The following is a 23855-nucleotide window of genomic DNA, read 5'->3' as shown; positions in this document are numbered from 1 at the left end:
GTGTCCTGCACCCCGCCCCCTCTGTATCTTTTGTACTTTGTGATTCCATGCCATTGTACACTTCTATGATCCCTGTAAAGTGCTCTGATACCCTAACGGGTCAAGTTCACGCTCTATAAAACACAAACATAAAATAAAATAATAAATTCTCACTCTGCCCCACTCTTTCTCACTCATTCGGATTCACTCACTCAGACTTACTCAGTCTCATTTAGTCCCACTCTGACTCACTCACTCTGACTCACTCAGTCTCACTCTGATTCACTAAGTCTTACTCATCCCAGTTAATTGTTCACACTGACTCACTTAGTCTCACTCATTCTCACTCAATCCCACTCATTTTGACTCACTCAATCTCACTCTGTCCCACTTAATCTCACTAAGTCTCACTGACTCACTCAGTGTCACTCAGCTTCAGCCAGTCTCTCTCATTCTCATTCTCACTCAGTCTTGCTCATTGTCAGTCACTATCACCCATTTTCACTTAATCAATCACTCTAACTCACCAATTCTCACTCAGTCCCTCTTATTCCCAACCATTCTCACTCAGCCTTACTCAGTCGTACTCAATCTCACTAAGACTCACCCCGTCTGGTTCAGTACCACTCATTCTCACTTTGACTCAATGAGTCTCACCAATTCTCACTCATTCTCATTCACACATTCTCACACTGACACACTCAGGTCCACTCACTCTCCTTCAGTCCCACTCATTCCCACTCAAATATTACTAATTCCATATCCATGTGGTTCACTCAGTTTTACAAAGTCTCATTCTAGCTCACAGTGACTCACTCGGTTCCCCTCTGTCTCATACAGTCTCATCAACTCCCTCAGTCTTACACAAAGTTAGTCTCTCTGTCTCACTCAATTTTGCTCATTCTCAGACAGTATTGCTCATTCTCACTCAACTACTGACTCACCCAGTCTCACTCATTCTCAATCAGTCCCATTTATTTTCTCTCATTCTCACTCATTCTCAATCGGTACACTCATTTTCACTCAATCTTAAGCAGACTCACGTATTCACACTCAGTCTCATGCATTCTCATGCAATCTGACTCACTTTGACTCAATCAGTCTCACTGAGTGTCACTTACTCTGGCTCACGTAGACTCACTCAAACTTTGACTCACTCAGTGTTACCCTTACTCACTCAGTCTCACACAGTAACACTTGGTTAAACTCACTGTAAATGTTCCCTTGCTCCCACTTTCTTCCTCATGCTCACTCTTCCTATCACTCAGCCTCCCTTGTTAATTCTAACTCCTTCACTGACTCCCTTACACTCTCACACATATGCACAAACATATATATGCTCAGACATAGATGTGCTCTCCCTCAAAGACATACACACTCACATCCACATACTTCATTTAAACACTTTTTTAACATGTTTGTTTTCCTACTTCTTCCAGTTTGAACCATTACTGGAACAGGAAACAGAAACTTTAAACCTATGCAGCTGTAAGTACAAGATGTCAGCCTCTTCACTTTAACTACCCTGTAGCAAGTTGGGTAAGGGTCAGGTGACAATCTGATTGATCTGCAGCCATGGACACTGCAGTGCTGATGTCTACCTTTAGCTATGATATACACTATTAGCCACTCTCTACACAATAGAGCAGCCAAGGGTTCAGGACATGGGGGACAACCAGGGGGACACATGGGAGACAACACACAGGGATAAGACTCACTCCAACAGACAGAAGCCAAAGGCAGGGTCCTAGGTGGGTCCAGTTTGTACTGGTCATCTGGGTAGTTACAGAAAGGGCCTCTAGACGCATGTTGGATGACTGCAGTTTAAACAGGAGGCCACTCAACCGACCCCTGGAGTCATTTCTGAGGTCAAAGGTTGAAGGTTAGCAGGCCCAGTCTATTTTCAGGTTCTTTAGACAGCATTGACGTCCTACTTCTGATTTGTCACAGGTCTATTAGTGTTTTGAGGAGAGGTCTGGAGGGTACACATTTATTCCCAGTACCAGCCTGTGGGTAAAGGGAAGTCTTTGTGCACCTCCTTAACCAGTTCTGGTTAGTTTCTTTACCAATGGGGGCTGGTGACATTTGAAAGTGGTGAGGCGTAAAAGTTCGCGATGTATCCCCTATGGCGAGAGAGCGTAGCGAGATTGGCTGACCACCATAAGACGCACATGGAGCTAAAGCCTCAGGTAGCTTCTTCTACACCCCTCAAAGCTCCTGGTGATGGAAGAATATGCTAAAGGCAGTGGAGAGGGATAATGAACAATAAGGTTAAGGTAAACCATATTAAAAGGCAGCTGTAACAGAAAAGGTACAGTGCGGTGGAAGAACTCTATGGAAAGGTTAGCTTCTTGTGATAAGGCACAGAATAGGGATGAAGACCATGCTTAAGGCAGCTATGAGGGATACAGCGCAGTATAGCTTTCAATGGATATGCTAAATGCAGCAGTAAGGGATTCAGCACAGCATAGTGATTGGACAGCCATGCTAAAGGCAGCTGTGAGGGATACTGAACAGTAGCGTGTTGTGAAATAAGACATTGCATGGTTATAAAGAATCATCCAAGAGACCTGTCAGAGCCCAACGTCATAACCTGACACTGGTACTGGCTCATGCATGAACAACACTTTGCATGTTGAGACTTGTAGTTTCGTTTGGTTTGGACAGTTATAAGAAATTTAAAATTATAGCAGGCGGGGGGAGGAGCCAAGCTCGACACCGTGATGGCCGCACGGTAGCTCGGCTCCGCCGGCCTCCCTGCCCAAACTCGACTATCCTGCTACATATCCTGTCCCAAAAGGAAAACAATTTACTCATGAAGTTCTGCTGACTCTTACCATCCATCCTGGTGGATCCGGCGCTCAGTGGATCTGCAGCGGCGTCCTCCGAAGAAGTGCGGCCTCCTCGGGAAGGAGACCGGGGCCTCGCCTTCAGCTAGTGGCCGGCGAGACAGTGTCGGCGGCGGCCTCGGGAGGAGGATTGGGGCCGCCCGGAAGATGCCGATGTGCGAAGAGCCCGGAGGCAACTGAATGCGCCTGGGACAACCGTCCGGTGCTCCCGAGGTGGTGTGCAGCAATTTGTGTGAAGGGGACGCCGTGCTGTTGGCTCCCCCCTTTGCTGCCTTGATCGGCCATTCCGGGCTTCATCGATCGGTGGAGGAGAGTGGCTCCGTCGAACGGTGGCGCAGGTGGATCCCCCTCTGTTGGCGGTTCTCATTCCTGCACCGTTGGTGCTGTCTGCATGCTTGAGGGGGATCCCGTGGGGGCCCTACAGGTGGCCCACCCCTGGAGTCGGTTACGAAGAGACGGCGCTGTATTCGCGAAATGGCGGCTGACACCAAACCCTGTAAAACGCCCCGGATGCCGATTCCTTGCCTCTGCACTACAATGAGGCCTGCACAGGTGAGCGCGAACCCACGATTGTTGACGTCCTGCAAGCTCTAAAGATTTGGGGACTGACCCTGGCCCAGGATTCATGTGTACAAGACATTGCGGTGTCCGCCATTGCTCCCGGGTCGTCCCTTGGGGATGCGGATGGGCCTGAGGTGGCCGCTGATTGTTCCCCGCTTTCTGGTGGGGGTAGCGATATTCCGATACGTAAGCGGGTGGAATTGCTGGTGGACATTGACACTGGTATATACGACTGCCATAACCAGCTTCTGCATTGCCATCGACGGAGCAGTTCCCATGGACTGCTTCCATTGTCCGTCAAGCGACTTCTCCACGGCCTTTCCTCACCGCCTTGTTTTATGCCCACTACATTGACGTACATCGTGGTGTTAGCAAAGAAAGGACTGGGGTGAGCCCGGTTCTTACTCCGGAGGACTATTACTCGGTGCACGTAGTTCAGGACTGCCACAAATTGTAATACTTAGTTAATTCCTTAATATACATGGATACCCGAAAACTTGTCAGCTTTGTTTTGGGTCACGCTAATGGTTTGTGCGGGCGGGGGGCGGGGGCCGGGCTCCCTGTTATATGATATCCTCCTTCCATGCTTTCTTTTTTCTCTTTCTCTTTCTTTTTCTCTATCTTGTCTCATTCTATATTTCGGGTTCATAATTAGGGCGACAGGCACGCTGCTGGGGGGGTAGGCCGTAGCCTTCTGCAGGGGTGCAGGGTGGGGTGGGTGGATTGGGGTCTGTTAGATAGTTATTTGTTTCTATGGCTCTTTTGTATCCTTTTGTTGGGTCCCCATGGCTGTGCGTGATTCCCGCGGGGTAATTACCGGGGGGGAAGATTAGGTATTCTAGATAATATGGTATTTTCGGCTCTGTTTATCCTGACTTAGCTTCCCCGCCCTAAACATGTTTGCTATTTGAATTATTGATTGCCATTGCCACCGGGGGGCGGGCACAGTAACGTGGAGTCCCCCTATTCCTTTTTTTTAGTATTTTTTATTTTTTATTTTCTGGGTCGGGTTGTATAATGATTGCAATTTTTTTTCCGCCTCCCTGATGGTATTTGCTGATATGGGAGTACTGTTTTGAATGTCTCTGGGCACATGAGGTTGCGAGTGGACACTACCAATGAAGAACTGCAAGGGCATCTATGGCCCGCATGCTTTGGACTCTGATTAATGACTAATATGACGTAGTTGGTTTTGTTCCCCGCCATGTACACCAGGTCGCTTCTTATACAACTGATCCTTTAATTTTTTCTATATAAAAATTAACCTTCTCTGATCCTTTGTTGAGTGGTTCCCTTTAGTCAGCATCATGGACCCGCAGCGTTAGGATCTATTGTTTAACCACTCTGTGCCTTTAATTGACAATGGTGCTCTCCAGTTTGCTCCGTGGCCGGCCTCCGGGTTGTAGGCCCGTATTTGTATGCATCCATTTACACAAATAAAGGTTTTCAAAAATTAAAAAAATTAAATAAAATAATTATAGCAGGCAAGGTGTTTGCAAAAATTCCACATCTAGCTTCAGATACTACACATCAAGATATGGGAAATTGCTACATAGCAGGAATTATTTGCAATACAGCCATGAAAGCCCACGTTTGACTCCAGTTCTTACCTGTCAGGAGGAGAAGAAGGGAGCCAGGCCTAGCAGGCAGGGTACTGTGGGGTGCCGGTCCCCCATCAGCTGGTTGTTGCACACATCGCAGCCCTGAAACAAGCTTTTCTAAACGAATAGGACTATATTACTACACAAAGAAGTGGAGTCTTTTTTAGCAACCTTAAAATAATGACAGGTTGAGTAAAACATAAGGTTCTTAACCTATGCCTGCAATTTGCATGCAGTTCCTTGATACCTGCTCATAGGTAATTGTCAGATATTAGAAGGTGTGCAACTTATGAACTGCAAGTTATAAAAGGACTTTGCTGTCAAGCGCAGCAAACAAGTTACCTATCTACATTTTTTTTCAGAGTTTTATATAGAGCGATCTAGACCCAAAGGTATCTGAGCGCTTTACATGAGCACCAGTTGTGTTACAGACGGACACGTTCATTTTGTTAGGCACAGGGAGATTAACAGCCTTATTCATGAAGCCGAAATCGGCTCGCAAAGGGCCAGATTCTGAGAATCTGGCCCTTTGCGAGTGCGATTTTTGCATTTGGGATTCATCATCCCAAATGCAAAAATCGCTAATTGCGATCTCGCAATTTTGCGAGGAATTTCATTTAAGGAATCTCTATTTGAGATTCCTTAAATGCAATTCATCATCCAATTTTGTTTTGCGAATTCGCAATATCTGGCCGCAATTTATCGCGAGGTCAGACCTCCTGGTAAATTGCGAAAACTCAGAAAAATGCTTTTAAATGCATTTTTCTGAGTTGCATGTTACACACACACATGTCCTTTGGACATGTGTGTGTGCAACACCTGTGTGAAATTTCATTTGAGGGGTGCTACAGGGTGTCCTTTGGACACCCCTGGCACCCTTCAAATCGCTATCTTATTTGCGATTGGCTAATTGCTAATCGCAAATAAGGAATACTCCCCATTCATTCCTATGGGCCTTTTGGCCCATAGGAATGAATGGCGAGTTATTCCTTATTTGCGATTAGCAATTTCCTAATCGCAAATAAGGATTATGTAGGAATCGCATTTCTTTATGCAATTTCTACATGAATCCCGTTTTGCGAGTCCTTAATAGCGATTCGCTATGAATCGCTATTAGGGGCTCGCAAAACGGGAGAATGATGAACCAGGCTGTAAGTGATTGCCCAGAATCACAGTATATTGAGCTTCCTTGCGGAGACTCGAACCTGGTTTCTCAGCTTCCAGGTCGACTACTCTAGCCATCGGGTTACATCCTCTCCCCAATAAAATACAAATATGCAATTTTCATGTTACAGGTGTGTTTTGCAGCAGGCACATGAACCTCTATGATTCTTTAAGTGAAAACTGTGATTGCACAATACACAGAACTCTGTAGCAAGCACACTAACCACCAGAACTATCTTACTAACGTTATTATCCCCTGAAAACTGCTGGGTAAACAAAGATCTCTGCAGAAGGTGCCTTCACTCTAGGAAGATATTTTAAAATACAGCCTATTTCTGACCAATTAAGTAAGGCAGAACAGAGATACAGTTACTCTCACGTTTGTCTTTGATGCTAATTTCTTTGCCACTGAATTTTATAAATAATAATGTATGAGCTGATCATCTGACTCGCTTTTCACGACTCCGTCCCTTGTCACTCCACCCCCTTGCCTCTGACTTCTAATTTGTGGGTTCCCAAGGTACAATTACAGCACTGATAACAAGAGAAGAACTCTTTATCTCTTTGCGCCTGCCTGACGTGTGACTTAGGGCCATATGTATCAAGCTAATTAGCATTCGCAAAGGCCGAAATTCTGCGAATTTCGGCCTTTGCGAATGCTAATTTGACAAATGGTATGTATCAAACATGTTTGATGCAAAATAAGGAATAGCAAAATTTGCAATTCCTTATTTTGCGATTGCACTTAAGGAATCGCAAATTTTGCGATTCCTTAAATGCAATGTATCAAACAAAAAATATTCAAAAAATGCCATTAAGGATTTGCAAATTACCACCAACTTCTAGTTGGTGGTAATTTGCGAATTCTTTTCAAAATGCTTTTTTCCAAAAAACAAAAGGTGCCATATGACGCCCATACATGCCCTTAGGGCATGTATGTGCGCCATATGCCCCCAAATGTCTTTTTCAGGGGTGCTGCAGGGTGTTCTTGAGACACCCCTGCACCCTTGAAGAAATTCCTAATTTGCGATTAGCTAATTGCTAATCGCAAATTGCACCTTCATTCCTATGGGCCTCCTGGCCCATGGAAATGAATGGGTAATTTGCGATTAGCAATTTGCTAATCGCAAATTAGGAATGGTAAAGAATCGCTATTTAATAGTGATTTTGTACATACATACCGTTTTGCGAATTCCAAATAGCGATTCCTTAAAATTCGCTATTTGGAATTCGCTAAACGGTAGTATGATACATATGGCCCTTAGTCTCTCACAGCCCTGTGAGCCTTTTAGGATACTTATGGCAACATACATCAACTTAAAACCGGTCACAAACAGGCAGATTCGCAGAATCTGCCCCTTTGCGACCGGTATTTGTGCATTTGGGTTACATCATCCCAAATGCAAAAATCGTAATTTAAGGAATCACAAAATTTGCGATTACTTAAATTGTGATTGCATTTTAGGAATCGCAAATTGTGATGCCTTAAATACAATACATTAATATTTACAAAAAGGGGTGGTGAGGGACAGAGTCTCTGAATTAAGCAGAAAGCTCTCACCCAGTCAAAAGATCAGGGCTAGATCCAACACCGTTTTTTAGCTCACTGCACCATCCCAGTTTCAGAACCTGGCTGTATGCAAATTAGTCTGTTCCTGTCCCAGTGCATGATGGGAACAGGACAAACCAAACTACAGAAGCCAATTCTTACACTGGGAAGGAAACAAGCTCCCGGGGACCGGTTTCTGGCATTACAGCCGTCTTCGGCCCGGTTTGCTTGAATCCTGATGGTGCAATGAGCAAGGGTCTCACATCTGAGAATACCCTTCCACGCTTAGGGTGGACAAAAATATTTACAAAAAGGGGTGGTGAGGGACAGAGTCTCTGAATTAAGCAGAAAGCTCTCACCCAGTCAAAAGATCAGGGCTAGATCCAACACCGTTTTTTAGCTCACTGCACCATCCCAGTTTCAGAACCTGGCTGTATGCAAATTAGTCTGTTCCTGTCCCAGTGCATGATGGGAACAGGACAAACCAAACTACAGAAGCCAATTCTTACACTGGGAAGGAAACAAGCTCCCGGGGACCGGTTTCTGGCATTACAGCCGTCTTCGGCCCGGTTTGCTTGAATCCTGATGGTGCAATGAGCAAGGGTCTCACATCTGAGAATACCCTTCCACGCTTAGGGTGGACAAAAATATTTACAAAAAGGGGTGGTGAGGGACAGAGTCTCTGAATTAAGCAGAAAGCTCTCACCCAGTCAAAAGATCAGGGCTAGATCCAACACCGTTTTTTAGCTCACTGCACCATCCCAGTTTCAGAACCTGGCTGTATGCAAATTAGTCTGTTCCTGTCCCAGTGCAATACATTAAAGCATAAAAAATTGTCATTTCGACAATATGAATCACAAATTACAATCAATCTAAATTTGATGGTAATTTGCGATTTCTTTGAAAAATGCACAACAGTGCATTTTTCAAAGTCCATGTTACACACACATGCCCTTGGGGCATGTGTGTGCGCAACATGTGTATAAATTGTCATTTCAGGGGTGCAATAGGGTGTCCTTTTGGCACCCTTGCACCCTTGAAATTGTGCATGGCATTCCAATTCATTCCTATGGGCCTCCAGGCCTGTAGGAATGATTGGGAATCCATTCCTTAATTAGAACTTGCATTTTGCGAGTCACAATTAAGGAATGTGCAGGAATCCCACTTTTTTGTTTGCAATTCCTACATGCAAAGCCAATTGCGATTGTTTAATTGCGATGCCTTAATAATCGCAATTAAAGAATCACAGTTGGTTTTTTTGATGCATGAGCATTTAAGTCTAAATCTGCAGATATGTTTGGCGAAAATTATTCCTCTCCTAAATCAACAACGTTGTTGGTCAACGCAGTGCTTTTTCAATACTAATAGGCGTAAAGAACGGCGAACATTTCTTTCTACATAACAAGCATTCTTTTGCAAATTAATATTATTAGAGTAAACAAGGTACATTTTTAGGCTAAATGAGCCCAAATAAATAGTGCAAATGAGTAACACGTTGTCCAAATGTGTACCTTGTCATGTTAGCTGCCAAGTGCCAACAGAGAAGAGAGACGAAAAAATGGAGGAGGGAGAGTGATGAGCAGGGGAGAGAAAAAGGAGAATTGTGGATGCAATGCACAGACACATACATACTTACAGCCATGCACACACAAACACACTAAATCATGCACGTGCAAACACACACTATTAATAAGATTTTACCTCTGCGTGATCCTTCCTCCGAGATTTTGACTTCTGATAGGATATGGGAATGAAGAGTGATAAGCCCCAACAATACCTCATTTGCAGACATGCTGCACTGCCCGAGGCAAGTGCTTCATGTCGGCTAAGTATTGTGTCAGGTAGGCTGAAGAAGCTACCGCCTGACGCATGCACAGTTCAAAGGAACAGTGGAGCCCCCTTTGCTGCTGGTATGATGCTGCACTATTATTTGGAAATCAAAAATTGTTTCACAAGAAAGTGCAACACAATGTCAGCAGTTGGTTGGAGATGGAGGCAGGCTTCAGAGGTTGACGCCCTGGCGCCCTCTATGGGCAAGCCACAGCTGATCTCTACCCTCACTTGGTTTGGTGCCATCCTGACTAGACAAACAAATGGGAGACAGGCCTAAGTGTGAGATTCATCTTCCATTGACAAGGTAGGCATCCTTTGAAGCTCAGGACGGGGCTTGGCACATCCTGTCAAGGGATGTGTCTAATTTTCCACACCAAGAGCCGTTTGCCCACTGTATGGGATCAATACACATGTTACAACACGGGAGCCATCAGGGGACAGGCGACAACTGGACACTGACAGGCCAGCATTTTGGTTTTGGGCAGGAACATGACAACCTTTTCAAAGTGTCATTTCCAAAATAGTGATATCAAATCTGACTTCATCATTAAGTTGTACTTTAAATTACTATTAAAATGAATGCATGAGCCATTTTTCTAGCTGCTTCCAAACTGACTTTCACACTTATTAGATGTAAAAGGGTAAACCAGTGTTAGCCTATGGAAAGAGCCAGGCTTCGCTGAAAAAACACTTTGGAGGCTTTTCACTGCCAGGACATGTAAAACATAAAATATAATGTTTTTCTTTTTATATACCATGCACTGTACCCTATAGGTCTTTAGAGCCTACCTCAGAAGTGACTTATAAGTATTAAAAAGGAAGGTTTAGGCCTGATGAAAGGTTTCTTTTGCCCGGTCGAAATGGCTGTTTTCAAACTGAATACCCAGGCTGCAGTGGCAAGGCCGGAGCCATGTGTTACAGTTGTCCTTTAGTGAGAATCACAATGAGTGCTGCAACCCACTAGTAACATTTAATTTGCTGGCCCTAGTCACATGTAGTACCATATTCTAGGGACTTGTAAGTAAATTAAAGGTGACAGTCAGTTATCTGCAAATGCTAGCATGTTTGAATGGGACGCCTCATGCGTTTTCCTGTTGGTTAGTAGAGGTAAAGTGTACAGAGGCCTATGGCCAACAAAAAAAATGGGTTCAGCTGCAGAAGGCACATAGATGTGGAATAAAGAATAGTATATCTATTCCTTCCCTTGTTCACTTACCTGTAAATATTTTTGTCCTTGATATTTTGGCTATGGTATTAAGGTATCACAACATTCTATACTCAGTCACCCATACTACAATTGTGTAGACCAATATATAGTATAATACGAACACAACTGAATCTTCAAGCATACCTAACTCAGAAATAGGCAAAAAGACACATGAATGCACAATGACTGAAGTCTACATATTTATTGTGTGTGAGGTTTGTATGTGATTAGAATCAATCTTTCCAAGAGAGTATTTGTTAGAAATGGAGGTCTCTAGTTGGCAGGGGCTTGCACCTCTGTCCAAGTAGGGGTCCTTCTTCCTAGTCAGGGTAAGGGTGTTACACTCCTATAATAACCCCTGCTCACCCCCTTGGTAGCTTGCACGAGCAGTCAGGCTTATTTTAGAGGCAGTGTGTAAAGCATTTGCGCATAGCCAACAGTAATACTGTGAAAACACTACAAAAGGACACCACGCCAGTTTTAGAAAACTATCCAATATTTTATATACTTAAAACAAGTCCAAAATGATAAAAATCCACAATGCAGTACTTAAAAAGGTATACTTTGCAGGAATACTTGAAAAACACTGTTCGTATGAGTCAGTAGCTGTGTCCGATGCAACAGCAATGCTGAAAACAACAGAGACTAATAGTTACATCCGACTGCGTCGGTATGGGCCAGCGAAAGCGTGGACAGACTCAGTAAAAGTACCTTTCTCATTGCGGCTGACATTGTTTGTGCGAGCTGGTTGTGGCAACCTTCGAGGTTGCATTGCAAAAATGGAACTGGTGCAGCGTGCGGTATCCTCTCGATGCGGTGCAGGCTGCAGCTCGATGAAGTTTGTCCTGATGGTGTCGGTGAGACCAAGGCTTACGGTGCGGGGCAAGACGGCGCTTAATGCTGTGCTGGCAGGAGGCGGTGCAGGCGACAGAGCTGATTAGCGGGAGCTGGTGTCGGTCAGCCCAGATGGCTGTGTGGGACTAGGCGGTGCATCGTGAAACTTACGAGTTGTGCCCCCAGCCACGATGGGATGTACCATGTTACAACGCATACCGTTACAACTACCTACTATTACAACGAGACCATTACAACGCATACCATTACAACGCATAGCGCTTTGAGGTGCTGGATAGTGGTAAGTATAATTTACTATTCTAACTCCAGTCCCCGTGGACACTAGGGAAGGTGTTGGATAGTAAATTATACTTATTCCCTATCCTAGAGCGCCCCCCAGCGCAATGCGTTGTAATGGTATGCGTTGTAAAAGATGCGTTGTAATAGTAGGTAGTTGTAAAAGATGCGTTGTAACAGGTGTATACCGCCACGATGCGGTCACGGGTGGCGAAGTCAGCAGCAGCAACGGCGTTGGTGAGACCCGGATGGTGAAGTGAAGCGAGGCGGTGTGGAGTGCCGTGCCCATAGGTCACGGTGAAAGCAGCGGCTCTGTGGCAGTGGCATCGGTTGTTATAGTCGGTAAATTCAGGATTGCGGTGCGAGATGCGGACGGTGTGGTCTGTGTGCCATCAGGACACAGAGTCAGCAATGAAGTCAGTCGCGTTTTCCCCTCTCTTTGGCAGCTGAAACAGTGGCTCCAGAAGCGGCACCCAGAGGTTGGTGAATTCTTTGCAGTCCCTGAGACTTCAGAACAGGAGGCAAGCTCTACTTCAGGCCCTTGGAGATACTCAATAAAGAAGCTGCAGAAAGTTCATTCCAGTCCTTTCACTGCCCAAGACCAAAGCAGCCATGGCAGGTCAACACAGCAAAGTGCTCAGCAAAATGGTAGTTCCTCCTCACAGCTTCTCCAGCTCTTCTTCTTGGCAGTCTGGGGCCTGGGCCACAATATTTATACCACAAAATACTTTGTTCTCTGGAGGCAGAGAGTGTCTTTGCCCAGTCCAAACCAGTTCTGTCCTCTCTCGTGCACCTTCATAGTAGGAGGTGGAGCCACATTGTCAGAGGCAGATAAGGCCCATTCAGGTGAAAGGAAATCTCCTCTCCTACTCTAAATACAGCCCAGGTCTATTCAGCCCAGTCCTGACCCATCCAGACTCTCTGGAGCCCCTGCTGCTCCACAGCCCCTGTCAACCCAAAGCCAGATAGTCAATACACATCCTAGCAGAGGCACACTGGATGGCTAAGCAAGAAAATACCTACTTTCTAAAAGTGGTATTTTCAAATCCAGAATGTGAAAATCACCTTCACTAAAAGATGTATTTTACCATTCTGAGTACGAGCATACTAAACTTTAATTTCCTACCTTGTTCCCATGGGTAGTTATTTTTATAAGATTTTATAAGAAAACTCCCCATTCTATCCTTTTGGAACATGTGGCCTTGCTGTAGTGAAAAATGAAATTGACAGTATTTCACTTTCAGGACATGCACAGACACCGGACCTTGTCCTACCTTTCACATATATTGCACCCTGCCCACAGGGTCCCCTTGGGCCTACCCTCGGGGGGACTAATATGTAGGAAAAGGGAATGGTAGGACCTGGCAAGTGGACATGGTAGTAAAAGAACTGCACACAGATACTGCAGTGGCAGATCTGAGTTACCTTCTCAGGGCACTCATGTGGGTGGCACAATCAGTGCTGCAGGCTCACTAGTAGCATTTGATTTACAGGCCCTGGTACATTCAGTGCACTTTACTAGAGACTGACTAGTAAATCAAATATGCAAAATATTGAAACACCAATCCATAATAACAATTTACAACAGGACCACTTGCACTTGAATACTGGACTGCAGTGAGAAAGGCCGCAGAGACACTAAACCAGCAAAAACAGAGTCAAAACCAAAGAGGTCAGAAAGCAAAAAGACAGAGAAAACACGCCAAAAGATGCCAAGTCTAACAGGATTCCTTAGGATAAATTTGAATTCCTAGATGGAGGAGTTTGAACTAATAACTAGAAGAACAGTTTTCAAGTGACGGGGGGTGGAAGCACTATAATCTTGATGGAGCGCAGAGTGGGTTGAATGGGAACAAAAACATATGGTAGGCAGATCGTACTTTACAGGTAAGGTTATAGCCAAGAAGGTAGAAAAAAGGTAGACAGGTGCTAAGTCATGAGTATCTTTGTAGATGAGTTTTAGTAACTGGTATATACTTCTGCTTTTGGTCAGAGATAGCCATACTACAAAAATCAGCTGATTATAATGGAAGATTTGGTGTCCTGTGTTTCCTTTCTAAAAAAATCACATTTGGGAGCACACTATATTCAATCAATAATAAGAGGGGTTCCATTGATGAAAATGGAATACTCTATGGATAGTCATTCCTCTGTACATAAAGGTGCGGGAAAGCTTTGTTATCACACCTACATACAGGGCTGGACTGGGCACCGAAACTGGCCCTGGCAAACATCTCGGCGGACCCCACCTGGGGTTGAGGGGAGGTGTAGCCGAGCAGTTTGCGATGGCAGGTTTCGGATGATTTTGTTGCAGGGGCCGGTTTTGCTGACCCCCAGTAACAAAAATGCCCCCCCAGGGGCCCAAAACCGACCCCCCCACCTGGCAGCCCACCGGGGAAATGCCCGGTGCCCGCTACGGCCAGTCCAGCCCTGCCTACATAGACGTATGTAACCAGAAAAAATCAAGCTTTGCGAAGCCAACGAAGGGCCTTGATTTCTCGCACCTAATTGAGGGATAGTGAGAAAAAAAACTACAGATCCACCTCCTGGTGACAATATTATGCTTTATGATGTGTAGTGGGGTGGATATCTTAATCAGGTAATCATTGTGGATCCTGAGTAAAAACCTAAGGGTTCCTGAGCTGTCCATACTCACCAGCAAATCAAGGGTAAAGGCCTACCGTGGCTGGGCAAAGCTCAGCATCACGTTTTGTTTTTGAACAGGTGTTCGGTGAAGAGAATGGACACCGGGGATTAGCTGAAACAGCACAGCACAACAAGGGGAGGGGGGCAGGGTGACAATAGACAAGCGATCTTGCAGGAGTGTGTGGGGTAGAGCGGGACCCAGGACCTCTGTAAGTTTTTGAGGGGTCTCAGTGAAGGGCATGGGTGGAAGCTGCTAAATGGTGCCAGTCTGACCTATTGTCCTTAACAGCGCCTTTCAGTAGCAGAAACCTTTCCCATTGCCGCGAAGAGACATGCAAGCCTCACACAACCTTCCTTTTTAAACTTTGTGAGATACACGGCTATGCTTCACGAATATCTGGTGAAAAATTTAGGAAAACTGTCCAAAATTGCAAGTTGCAGTACTACAAAGCTTACAGTACTCCACTGCACACTCGATTACGAATAAATTGAGCATGGTGATGAAGATGAGGGGTGGATATGCAACCAAATCTGAAATAAGGAGAACAAGAGCAAAGTGCCTGAGTTGACCAGGAACGAAAAATAGGAATTAGTTCTTAGTCAGTTTTTGATAAATGATCCAAAATGACCATCAACAGCTTTGGTCACAGTCCAGAAGCCGATCTCCTAGCCAGGCTATTTACCATTCCACCTCTGACTGAGAATTAGGTGGGAGATTTACTAACATTTGACACAACGGACTACAGCTGCACCGCATGAAATAGAGAGAGCAGCAAAGCACCATATCTACTTAGATATGGTGCATTCCTGCTCTTTGTCTTTTGTGCTGCTCGGCTCCATTGCAGACTCCCTTGCACAAAGTAACTGCCTTGCGTTACTCCAGATTTACTAAGCCATGCGGAGTCACACACGGTGGCTCTGCCCCGCTTACTAAATCTGAGTTATTGGCTTGCATCGCCTTGTGTGACACAAGCCCTTCAAAATATGGGCCTAGGTGTGTTTGAAGTTACAATGTTGTCCACACAAAGGTTTTTGAAGGTGACAATCTGTCTTTTATGAAGCTTGCAGTATTGGTGAACTTCACAAATCATATAAGAGAGAAAATTTCTCCCCAAAAAATTCAGGGTACATATTTATCTGAAAGTCATTCAGCAAGTCACCTTGCTGTGCTGAGCTGCATTACAGGGAATGGGCAGGAATGCGCTGTGTTTATAAGAATATGGCTCATTCCTGCCATTGCCCCAGTGCTGGTGCAGTTTTGGGGGTCTAGCGCCAATGAAGGCACCCTTTCACCATCGTGCAAGGGTGCCTGTGTTTCATGCAGGATTGATTTTGTACAGGAAGGGGCACCTTCCTGCACAAAAATAATCCTGAGAGGCATATTCCTGTTTCTGTGTGTGTTACAGAATGCAGTACACATAGAAAGAGGAAGTAACGAGGAGAAATACATGGGCATATTACCAACAACTAGCGATAATTATCGCTATGTTGGCTTAGCGGCAATATTTTTGTCGCCGTGCTGCGGCGATTTTTATCGCTTAGGAACCTTGCTATTATCAAGGTTTATCTCCTAAGCGATAAAAATCGGCCGAAATGCATGAATATCGCTGAAAAGTCAGCGATATTCATGCATTAGCGAGCTAATGCTCTTAGCCATGTTATCCACCTACCATTGGATAACATGGCTAAGAACTGCTCAGGGCAGGTGTTAGCTTTTGGAGATATTTGCGCCTAGCGCAAATATCTCCAAAAGTTGGTAATAGGAGATAGCGATGTCAGTGACTGTTTCCAGTCGCTAACATCTTGGCACGCCCACTTTGCATGTCATTAGTGATAAATTTCACTGACATGCAAAGCGGGGCCCAAGATGGTCGCTATCTCCTACTAGCTGTCGCTAACTGGTGTTAGCGAAAGCTAGGTAATAGGGAGATAATTTTATCTCTGCTTTCTTGGCTTTTAAAGCCAAAAAAGCGGAGATAAACCCCCTTGATAATATGCCCCACAGATATTTCTCCTCGTTATACCTCTCCTATAAAGGCGTATCTTTTTGGTGAATTCCCAAATCTACCAATTTTGGTAATTCTGAGAACGTGGCAAAACCCATGATAGTTGCGTGGGAACACCCGCACAATGAACGCCGTCCCAGGGCAGATTAATGCAATGTAGCTATATGCGATGTGCTGCAGTGCTCCAGATTTATGAAGCACTCAGAGTCATAGAAGATGGCCTTTCGTGGATTCATAAAATATATTTTGGGCCGGCGTGGTGAAAGAGTGGCACAACTCCCCTCATAAATATGCTCCCATGTTTTGTGGAAATTTTTGTTGAAAAGAGTTGCATGCACAGTACAAGAGACATCTCTCACTAACAGTGTGGTGCAACCCTACTTAAATAGTATGGGGCAGATTTACAAGACAGTTGCGCCACTTTTGCGTCACATTTAACATGTGAAAAGTGACGCAAAAGGGGCGCAAGGGGCTTGTAAATCTGCCCCTATATTTCCAGTAGTCATTTAAAACAAAAAAAAATGCTTTGGAGGCATACCTTAGAACTCTGCGGACGTCTTATGAGAGAGATTACCAGACTTTAATTTTGTTGTATTCTGGGGGAAGTTTCTTGTGCTTTTTCAGGCCATTATAAAAAAGAACAAATGTCTAAATGTCGTGGTTTCTGCTGTCTGCTGTATCTTCCCAAGAGGCGGAGGCTGCACGACACGACAGGGCCTCGGATGGGCTCTGTGCCCTGGCACGGCTCACTGCTCATGCCGCCACAGCCCCCGAAGGCCCGATACTGAGGCCAGGAGTGTGGGCTGTGCTGGCGGCCAGACCTGAGATAACAACGCCGAACTCCCTGGGAGCCCCTCTGAGCTTTGTGCGTCCTTGTGCTGACTCGCTAAACCACCTTGTATGGCTATTAATAATTACTGATCGCTTTTAAAAAATTCATTGCTAGAGCTCGAGTGAAATTGGCAAGTAGCTAGAGAGGAAAGCTACCTTCCTCTTAGTATGAGCTGGAGGAGGTCGCAGGGTGCCAGTAAGTATGCCGCCGGGGGGGCTTTGCAAAGAGCTCGACTATTGTGTTACATTGTAATTGCATTTATATAGTGCTACTATCCCGAAGAAACAATGAAGCGCTTTACAGCGGTTAAAATGTCGTTCATGCTTTGAAGCCAGAAATGTAGCCAATAATACATCTTCTCCCTTTAAATGCATGGTTCAGGTAAGCCACTGAGACAAAGATCCATATGTGAACTGGTCCTTACAGCACAGAAATATAAATGTAATTGCTTTTATGACATGTATTGTCGAAATAAAGCTGGTTTGATGATAATAAATGTAATTCTGTGTTATAGATTGTAAGCAAGAGGGCACAGTAAGACAAAGGGGTCTATTATGATGTCGGCCGTATCCTCACCGCTCGCATGACTGTGGCGATCCGCCCGACATCATCCCCTGCCCGCCTCCCATTTTCACCAGCCATATTATGATGGCGGGGAGACTGCAACAGAGGGGAAGACCGTCCGCTGCTTTTTCGCCCGGTCAACAAGTCGACCAGGCGGAAAAGGGTTGAATATGGTGGCGGTATCTGCTAGACACCGCCATCCATATTATGATGGCAGCGGGAAGCAGCCTTTCCGCGGCGGCAACGAGTTGGTGGCCCGTTGCGGGCCCCCAGGATGTTGGAGGGTGAGGGGGTCACATGGGGGGTACCTATGGCACGCCCCTGCATTTGCATGGATGACATGGCAGGCACCGCGCGGTGCCTGCCACGTTGTGCATGCAAATGCACACATGCCTTTTTTGCATTCGGGCGAGTGCTGCTGACATCACCGCCCGCCGCAATGCAAAAAAATGCGAGATGCTCCCGCCAGTGTGGTGGGTGCATCCTAATTGCCCATGCGGTACTGCCGCACCCTTAGCGGACGGTCCCATTTCCCAGGGCGATGCACCATAATAATAGACCCCAAAGTGTTGTCTTTTTTTTGTTGCAGATTTGCAGTGCTTAGAACCGGGGCTCAGTGATGTGTAATAACTCAAAACAGCTCACTAATGTTTACTTTCCAGCACACTGCAAATTGACTTTTTTTTACAGTTCATGAATAGCTTTGCTCTGCTTTGAGTTGCTCTGCATCAAAGTGGCAAACCGGACTTTACAGTGGAAACACCAATAGATTTACCATAAAGCCCAATCTACTGAGATAGACAGACCAGTCTTGGAGTAAAATGCTTTCATTTCTCAAACACCCACCCATTGCATGTGCGCTGAAGTTCAGATCATGAATTAAATGCGTGGGATCCTTCTCTGCTTGCTAGACATTGGAATTTGTACTGGAAGAGTATGCTTCCAATACAAATGCTATGTTAGGCAGTGCGCAATCACCTCTGTGAGGCTTTGCATCATGCATGGCTAAGTGACAGCAGCAGGGAGGAGGGTGGACTGGTATTGCTTTGTTGAAAGTGAGCATGCTTTTTTGGCCGGCCATCTTGCGATGACCAGCCACACATGCGCACTTTAAACATCTCTAACCCAGATGTCAAGACAGCTGGGTTAGAGCAAGCCAAAGCCTGCAGAGCACTATAAAGCACAGAGTGAGGCCTCTCCCACCAATGCTAGTACTGCGCTCATGATGGTGAGAGCAGCACCAGGATTGGCCATGGGAGTTCCAGCGTTCGGTTCCTGTGTCGGCGAAAGAAGAGGTCTAGAGCGAGGACGTTGCCCAGTTCGGTAAGTTTTTTTTTTTTAAATATTATTTTACATGTGTGCTCACCCTACCTCCCTGTAGATGCCAGCCACCACTGTTTACAGCACCAGCACAATCACCACCCATGCGCCCTGTAGTGCACCATATTTGGTTAGTGTGCAGCTTTGGGTTAAAAATGAGCACACCTGCCCCATAATTTCACTTTACCATAATCTCACAGCAACTTTGATATAGCAGACTTAAAAATCTGTATATATATATACTTCTTGGTTCAGAAATACTTCAATTGCCCATCCACCTTTCCAGGTAACTGTCCAGAATGAAAACTATTTGATCAGAGCAATCTAACCAATTAGGAGCCAGCATGATGGTTAAATACGTTAGAATAATAAAAATATACTTCAGATTTTTTTTTTTACCAATTGCTTTCTGCTTATCTAATTGTTCCTCAACATTTTCGATGTTCAGTGCATCTTCCTGGTGTACTTTAGTAAATCTTGGTAAATTCCACTTCTACATCATCACATCAAATGTGCACCTGGTACTATCAGATTTGCTGCAGTACAGATTTTTGAAAATAAGGAAATGTTCAGGGTGGCTCTTAAATGACTCTAGAATACTGAGCTGGCAAGGAAGGGCCACACATTGAATGGTTATGGCTTAAGTCTCCTCATTTAAGATAGAGTTTAGTCGAGGAACCCACAGGCACTGAGACTGCAGACATTGTTGGACTGGCCTGTCTGACCCTACGAATGGGCCTGCTTGTAAGGGCCAGTGGTTGTGCCAGTTTCTTTAGCCGAGTCACAGCCATAAGCACCAAAAACAAACTGACCCACACTTGGCCTTTCATGTCTGCTCATCTGGCAGGCCCAGAGTGCCCAACGGGCCAGTCAATCATTGACTGAACATATCATCTGCTGGCTGATGGTATTAAAACATAGTTTAATATACTGTAATTTACCCAGTATATGTATGAAGAGCAAAGATGTTATGATGATATGCAGTATATCCATAAAAGAAGTGCACAAAGACACGTAACACTATTATGCATGTATGCAGCTGGAATGCAATAGTTTCCTTCTGATTGAAAGCCTTCTACTGTGTTGTGTTCACTGACAATTTTGCTAGGCCATGGCAGGCCCAACAGCCATTCCGTTTATTGAAGTGCCTTACACATTTTAGCAAACATAGCCTTATTTTAAAAACCTGGCAAAAGAAGCAGGTTTTTGTTGGTGTCGTCTACTGAAATCCCCCCTCCAGGCCCCACTGCTCTTACCTGCATGGGCCACGGCTGCCCAGCCCTTCCTTGGACAAAGGGATCCCCCACCCACTCTCTCCCATGACCATTAGCATAGTCAGATGCTTCCACTGTCCTGAAGATTATGCCTTCAGTGAGCAGATGTTTCTTGTGCTACCCTGCACACTTTCAACATGAGCTGCCCACGTTGATGGCTATGCATGTGCTATGTAAGGCCCTATACTGACCAGGAATGCAGGCCAATAGTTCTTCATTTGCAAAAGAATAAGTGCCAGGGCCCAAAGTTTTGCTAAGAAGCCAGCATTAATGACCATTAGCATGCTGAATATCGAGTGTGCATGGACTTCATTCCACCTCATGTTTCTTTCATCCACCACCACACACTCCCTTTCTCTTCATCTCACTCTTGTAGTTTCCTGCTACTCCCCATGTCACCGTTTTTGCACCTCTCTTTTCCTCCTTCGTTTCCCATTGTGCGTTTCGCCTCTCTTGCTGTGGGTCAAAGTCTGATGTCGAAAAATCCCCCAAAACCAGTGCCTGCGATCCCACCAGCTCAAATTAAGCACAGCCAATACTGGACAGAAATCTTGGAATGGTCAGGAATCGAATTTGATATTCTTAAAATGAATAAAGCCTTTACTCCAATAAGCTGAACATCTGTTCTGATCTCCATTAAAGATCCAGCGAGTTGACAGGCAATGCAAAGCTCCTCAAATACAACACATGCTGGGAATAAAAAAAAAGATGATTACATCGATACTTTGCATTAATCAGATAATAATGATTCTTTTGAAGGTCCCTGCAAATCAACTGTCTAGGCTATTATGTTAACAATACAAGCCCCCTGAAAGGTCACAGCCCCATGACCTCCACCCACACTAACAGCAGAGATTCATTTCTAACTCACATGATTGTAAATAACACTATAAAAATGTGATCTAGCTATTGTTATATGAATGTCTCCTGTAGAAATAGGCCAAGTAATGTCTACTACACCATGCGATATTCGATTCAAAAAGCGTTTTTTCCAAAGGTCAGAAAAAGAGACGAAGAGGCGAATAAATGTATTCTTTTCTCATAACCGAGATTTGCTTAAACCCTTCTAACTTCATGTTTTGCATGGCTGGTTCCCTTAATAGCTTACCGGTCGCCTCAAGGAAGTGGAGTGTAAGCATGGCAGGTGCGTGGAGCCGTGTCCCGAGAAAACTTTCTAATCATAAACAAGCGCCAGCGCCATCTGCTGGAAACTCTTTACTTCTGCAGCAGTGAACTTCCACGCACAGGGCAGGCTTTTCTGGAACAGAGGTGCTATTTTGGAGGAGTTCTAAGATCCAGTGACTGATTATTGTCTCGCCCAGTTAAGTCTTCAAAGGTGTAGTCTTCCCCAGACCAGGAGCATTCAGACTAATTATGCCCCACAAGAGCTGCAGTCAAACATTACTCTATTCTTCAGCATACAGTCACACCCTGCACATTACAGCATACTTCTCATTACCCACACCCTAACACCTCCCCGCATATCATGGACGTCCGCTTCAGAGTCCACCCAGGACCAAGAGCGTCCTAGTGCCCATAGAATCAATATGCTACATTTCCCCCTTTATTAAGTAAACAGTGGCAGACATCACTAAAATCATATTTCCTTAATTAGTTGGCGAAGGGCTTGCACTTGTCTACCAGCTCAGGTGATTCGAGGTGATTGCGGTCCACCCTGATTGGGCAGCAACGATATAGGTTCATGCGGGGTTGCCTCTCACGTGCTTTTAGGACTCAACAAGTGTTGGAGTAGGTGTTTAAAATGAAATGTGTCCGGAGTGATAGATTGTCCAGGACAATGTGCTGTCACCATATTTTTCCTTGCACGCCACAACCTGTACAGGATCCGCCAAAAAAGGAGAGTCCATGTTCCATTTTCCTTCCTGCTTAACCAGTACCTGATCTGCATTCATTTTCATCTTCCTTTTCCGAGACGCATCAGTATCTCGAACCTTGTGAGCATTCACTGATTGATCCGGGGCTTATTGAGGTAGTTTTGTTCTGATGGCTCTCCCAAATAGCAAGGTGGCTGGACTTTCACCAGTTGTGGAGTGAGCAGTTGATTGAAAGGACAAAAGGGGCTTGCACATAGCTTGGTTCAGATCAATTCCCTCCAATGACCCTATTGAAGGTGCCACTGAATCGTTCAGCCGCACAAGTGGCTTAGGGCCAGAGGGGGTAAACTCTTTTGATATCTGACTGTGTTGGACAAGAAATGTTTTGAACTCTTTACTGTTGAAGCACAGGCCATTATCAGATGTAAGAATTTTTGGGATGCCCCAGGTTGCAGAGATGTCATCAAGCCGTTCAATGACTTTGTCATGGGCTGCTGAAGATAGGTCTTCCACCAAAGGAAAATGTGAATATTCGTTTATGACCTCTGTGAGGTGTTGTCTATTTTCTAAGGGTCCAAAAAGTTAACTGCAGCCCTCTCCAAGGATGGGTAGGAAGGTCAGACATTGTCACTGGGTGCTGCATCACCTGTGGGGACAAACCATTGAACATGTTGCATGCCTTCAGCTCCTTCTCAACTCGCTCATCTAGACTACGATGCCATAGTGTCCATTATTGGCTATTTTGATGACCTGCTGTCTTTGGCTTCCAGGCATCATGATTTTTAAGCCTCGCAGCATTATGCCTTCTTAGGTGACTGCTAACTTATCCTGTACGTTTTTGAACTTTTGAAATTCAACCTCATTGGCAAGGGATCCAGTACTTCTCTCCCATGATTGTGCGGTAATAAGTTCTTTGATTATGGTCATGTCTTTATCTGCATTGGTAGCAGCAATGATTTGTGCCACTCACAGAGCCACTGGTGTGCTGCACCTCACAATAAAGTTGAGATATGCTTCAACTGTCTTTGAGGTCAAAATGTGGCAAGATAGCAGCACTCATAATAAGTAGTCTGCCGAGTTTTGATCTGTCCTCAGTTTATACACAACCTCATGCTTGTATTCTTGCAGTCTTAACCCTCACCTCTAGATGTGAGGGGCACATTAGCCTTTGGGTTTCCAAAAATTGTAAGCTATGCCTGGTGATCCATGATGATAGTGAATCATTTTCTGTGGAGGAATACATGAAAATGTTCACAGGCCCACACCACATCCAGACTCTCTGTCTCCGGCTGAGAGTAAGCATGCTCTGTTTAAGATAGATTTCAACTGACATTGGCCTTATGTGCCTCAGAGCATGCAAATGGCTGTTGCGTTGAGCAAGGATTGCACCTAGAACTACCAGGCTTATATCAACCGGTATTTTGGATTGTAACATGGAGTCAAAGGAGGCCATTCCAGGTTCGTCCTCAATTGCATGTTTATTGTCTTTAAAGTTCTGGTCACA

Source organism: Lissotriton vulgaris, chromosome 11 (assembly GCF_964263255.1).
Source record: "Lissotriton vulgaris chromosome 11, aLisVul1.2, whole genome shotgun sequence".
NCBI classification, from domain to species: domain Eukaryota; kingdom Metazoa; phylum Chordata; class Amphibia; order Caudata; family Salamandridae; genus Lissotriton; species Lissotriton vulgaris.
The sequence above is the reverse complement of the archived record's forward strand: the minus strand, read 5'-3'. Positions refer to the sequence as shown.